Source organism: Panicum virgatum, chromosome 3K (assembly GCF_016808335.1).
Source record: "Panicum virgatum strain AP13 chromosome 3K, P.virgatum_v5, whole genome shotgun sequence".
NCBI classification, from domain to species: domain Eukaryota; kingdom Viridiplantae; phylum Streptophyta; class Magnoliopsida; order Poales; family Poaceae; genus Panicum; species Panicum virgatum.
In genome coordinates, this window is record NC_053138.1 from 22,336,624 (window position 1) to 22,341,801 (window position 5,178).

Consider the following 5,178-nt stretch of genomic DNA (forward strand, 5'->3'; position numbering starts at 1 on the left):
ACCAGACGGAACCTCTGGGGAGCGCTGCTCGAAGATCCCACTGCCGGCGCCTTTCTTTTCTTCTCTGCCTTGTGAGCTAGGTGGGCGTCCTCCTGAATGATAGCCCCATTGACTAGCTCACTGAAAGTGTCAAACTTAATCATCGCTAGGCGATCTTGGAGCTTGCTGCTAAGTCCCTGCCTGAAGCACACCTATTTCTTCTCATCAGTGTCTATGTGATATCCCGCATACTGCGATAAATTGTTGAAGGCCTGGGAATACTGTAGAACACTGTTGTTACCCTGTTTTAGGGCCAAGAATTCGGTGAGCTTCCTTTTGATCACTCCTGCTGGAATGTGGTGTGCCCTGAATGCTTATTTAAACTGGGCCCAGGTGAACCAAGTGCCCTCGGAAAACATGGCCATGTGATTGTCCCACCAAGTGCGTACGGGACCCCTGAGCTGCTGGGCAGCAAATCCTGCCTTATCCCCATCATTGTACGGTTGCAGGGTGAATTTGGACTCTATGGTCCGGAGCCAGCTATCTGCTTCCGGTGGCTCATCTGCTTTGTGAAACAACGGCAATTGGGTGCTCAGAAATTGCTCATATCCAGGGATAGGTTGCTGGTGGTGATGCTCAGGCTGCGGTGCTCTGCCCTGCGCCACGAGCTCACGGAGGAGTGTCGTCTGCTCATCGCGTCCGGTGAGCATGGCTGCAATGGCCTGGGCCAAATCAGGAGGGTTCGGGGGGTGCTGCCATTCTGCATTCAACCATAATTGGATTATTTACATTTTTTTGATTACATAAAAATAATCATGACCGCAACTAATATCCGAATCATGGATGAAATCGCAGGAAACAAATCATTTGAACACAACTGAGAGGCCTCTGTCTGCACTCAACCAGTCAGACCGGAGCAACGGACCGGTCAGACCGGTCTGCATGGTCTGCATGGCGCTGTGACCGGCCCAACGTAGAGCAACCGGTCAGACCGGTGTCAAGGACCGATCAGACCGGTTGCCACCCAGAAACTAAACTTCACTTCTAAACTTGGGTGACAACCCTTAAACTAATTCCATACATGCAAACAAAATGGATGCCATGATGCCTAATTTGCAACAGAAGTTTTCAAATGCAAAAGAAAAATACACATTAACATGATGCATGAGCGCCTTACATTAATCTCTCACCAACACTGAACACTTACTCACCACTCTAGCAAAAACTATATAGGGCTATTACAAGTAATCCCACCCACACTATTAAATTACTTTCATTCTCGGGAATTCATTTTTAATTTGTAATATCTGAAAATTAGTCGTGCTCATACCACCCCCAGTGTGTTTCGGCTCTGATACCAGCTGTGACGGAACCGCCAAATTAAGACTCCAAATTAAGCGTAATGGCCGTCATTTGAACACATCGGGTGCATTAGCTTAATGGCTTAATTTGGCGATCCTTTCTCAACCCACGGCCCGATCGAAACAACACCGGTAGTCCCACGTGAAGGCGGACGCAGATGGTACAAGCACAATGAATACTTGAAAATATAACACGCGACATAATAGGATAAAACACACTTGTACAAACCAACTTCGAATACAATAATTTTACAAACCGGGTTTAAATACATACTTGAGATACAAATCTTCCAACTATTAAAACTAGAATTTGTGCCAATGAAAAGACTATACTACACTGCCCCTAGAGGTTCAGCCTGACACCACCGGTCAGACTGGTGCAACCCACCGGTCTGACCGTTGTGCATGGGTTCTCCATGTAGACACCGGTCAAACCGGTCCCTCCGACCGGTCAGACTGGTCCCAGCAAAACAGAGGGGCTGCACACTCAGCCCCCAAGGGTGAAACCCGCCAAAACTCTAGTCTAGGGGTCTCGCTCCACCACTTCCCACCCCCTGCATCTCTGCGGATAAATTTAACGCAGCAGGGGCAGAAATCCACGTCCAAGTGTTGTAACAGCCCACCTTTTTATGAGCAAGGATTAACCCTAATTAACTAGGGTTAAGTGTATAAAGAATACGGAAAGAAGAAAATAAAAGGAGAAGAAGTCAAATTTGGTCGAATTAGTCCAAATTTGAAAAGTTTGAAAGGTTTGAAAGCTAAGCCCTTTGAAGAGTGTCAAACAGCAGATTAAGTTCTATAGGTTTGAAATTCAAATTCAAAGAAAGAGAGAGAGGATTGACTCAATTACATGAAATGATGAAAATGGCCAAGTAACCATGTTTAACAGCCAATTACTTGACCTTTTGTTGACTAAGTCAACCTTGGTTTGGCATGAAAAAGATAGTGCAAAGTATCTACTTTGCAATGGTGCTACGTTTGGGAAGTTTAAATGATGCTTTGAGAATGTTTGGAAGCTTCAAAGTTTGAAGAAAACAACAATTCAGCAAAAAGAGATTCTGCAAGTCCGAAAATAGTGATAAATGGCTGAATTTGGAGGTGAATAAAATGATATTTTATGTTTCAACTTTGGATGAAAAGTACCAAAATGGAAACTTGGATGTTCAGGATTTACATAGGTGCCATTTTTTCTCATGTAAAAGTGTAGAAAGTTGTTCAAAATCAAATTCAAAGAGAGGCAGTTTGAATTGAAATTCTGGAAGTCTGAAAATTACCTGAACCTGCCCAGTTCAGAGCAGTTTTTGAATATGATAATGGCCGAATTTGAACATGTTCCTGAAAGAAAAATTGTAGCCAAATGTTGGGTCTACAACTTATGTTTTGGCAGATTTCAAAGTTTAGTAGTGGAATTTGGAGAATCGAGGGCTGCACTTTTCTGTTTCAGAGGAGGTAAACACAGATCCAGTAAATTCAGAATGCTACAGTACTTCGCGTCCTTATCTTCTTCCTCGAAGCATCCAGGTGAATTCGTGGGTGAATTCAACGCACCCACGCGTTGACCTCAGCCCGAGCCAGCAGCAAGGGAGCAGCAGGAGCTGGCCAAGGGATGGTGGAAAAGGTTTGAATAAATATCACTCGGCGGCCAAATCGATCTCATCCTCCTCAGTTCATTCCCCTTTGCCCGAGCTGCCTTCACCGGCGAAATTCGTCGCTATTAAGCCATCTCTCGTCGATTACTTGCAACCACACCACCACCAGCAAGCCACGAACCTATTTGAGCAAACTCCAGTTCGAGCCATCCCTTGTCGCCGCCGGTCACCGTGCCCCTATTTCTGTCCGCCGTACGGAAGGTGAGCTCGCCGGTGAGCTTGGGGTTCCAAGTGCTTTGGGTCATTTCTGTGCGGTCTAGGGGGGTAGAGAGAAGGCGTAGAAGGAGTAGGAGTGGTTTGCTGTGCTGTTTTATGGCCGGGACGGCCGGAACGCGCGCCGTCGCCATGGCCGAGCTGCGGCCATGGGGTGCCGCAGTGGGGAGCCCAGCTCCAGTTATTTTTGGTTGGGGAAAAGTGGTTGGTTTGGTTCCTTGCGCCGTGGTGGTGCTCACCAGTTGGTTGGTTGGGGCCCCGAGGTCCTAGCGCCGCCGGTCGCCGTGGCCAACCCCTTGCCGGGGTTGAGGCTGCCGCCGCCGGCCTCAGTCTCTAGGAAAGAGAAGGAAGAGGAGGGCACCCAGTGGGGCGCGCAGGTTGTCTGGGGAGGGGGCCGTGGCCCAGCGCTGGTCCCGCGCAGCAGGCTCGCCGCCGGCGCCTGGAGCTGCTGCCCTGTCGTGCGTCTCGTGAAGCAGAGGAAAGGGAAAAGGAGTTAATGGAAGAAGAAAAGAAAAGAGAGGGGTCTAAGTAAAAGAAAAGAGAAAAGGGAGGGTAGAAGTGAGAGGAGTAAGTTTTCCTAGGGGGTTTGTGCAAAACTATAGTTTAGATTTCTTTTATTTGCTTTTAACTTGTTTAAATTCCAGAAAATTGTAGAGATCTCCAAAATTAGTCGAACCAATTTTATTAGGTTTGTTTTATTTTTTATGCATTAAAAACATAAAAGCCCTAGGTTAATATTAAGGATTTTTATTTATTTTCCTTATTCATTAAGGGATTTAAATAAATAATTAAATCCTTATTTCATATAATTATAAAATATGGATAATTCTTAACCAATTATTAGAAATAATTAAGAGTAATAATAAATAGGAAATTATGATTTTCTTAGTATAGAATAATTCAAGTTAACCTTAAATAATTGTTTAAAATTTTGTTTAAGGCTTAAATAATTATGATAAAATGTGTTAGGGTTTTTAGAAGGGTAGTTAGGGTTGATTGAAACTTTATCGAAAAGGGAAGTTGTGATCCATTTTCTAAAATATCTTTGCATACACTGACTCTGCATATCATTATGATTAGAGGAAAGTCGTCCAAGCCGAGCCCGTCAAGCCGACGTCGGAGGATTCAGAAAAGGAGAAAGTAAGTCGATCATGATCAAGCTCATACAAGAACTTCAAGTTGAAACTTCACCTTCCGAATCGGAGCAAGGCAAGCACCGGAGCATCTACGCCTACTAATTTTAATTAACTTATGTTATTACTTATGTACTGCATTTGAACTGTTTAAGTCTAGGAGTTGCTTGAAACTCAATTGATGCATGTTCAACATCCTTGATTTAAGGACATCTTTGCCACCTTCTCAACTAGATAGATCAAACCAAAGTGTATAAAAGAAATCCACGCTAAAAGCAACCAAAGGTCCAGATATTACTTGAAGGTTCACCTGATATAACCAGACAATGGTTGATGATGGTATGGTGGTCGTTGAGTACAGAGCAAAAGAGGAGTTCTGACTGTCCTTACTTCCAAAGAAAGAATAAGGAACCATGGTATGTTTAACCTTGATCAAACGTTGAACCAACTGGTCATATGCTAACATATGGAACCAGTAAGCCCGGTAGCTTGGTCGACCTAAATACTTGAACTGAGCGTTACCCCACCTCAGGCCCGTGTCGTGATCAGGCCCGACGGGGGTCCTTCACGGGGGTGCGAACCCGGGTCTGGGTATTCTTGGTTCAGAGTTTAGTATCCTCCTCGTGAAAGGTTGCCATGTGCAGTTTACCGGAAACTGTGCGTGACGTGTGCCCAGTTATCTCCTGCAGGATGTAAATCAATTCGAAAATCGCCGCAATTCTCGGAGATGAATGCCGTTTGATCTCGCTTAAACATCGTATCTAATTACGATGCGACCAGTATACAAGTTGTTGCTTGTGAACCTAGAGATATCATGATGGCTATGAATTAGATTTATTCTTG

General features: G+C 44.8%; 1 long non-coding RNA gene across 1 annotated transcript; it reads left to right on the top strand.

Annotated features, from left to right (window-relative positions):
* Positions 1 to 2,869: 2,869 nt before the first annotated feature.
* Positions 2,870 to 4,338, top strand: LOC120698390. Its single transcript, XR_005684833.1, has 2 exons — positions 2,870 to 3,190; positions 4,283 to 4,338. It is a non-coding gene; the product is annotated as an uncharacterized LOC120698390 (long non-coding RNA).
* Positions 4,339 to 5,178: the final 840 nt, after the last annotated feature.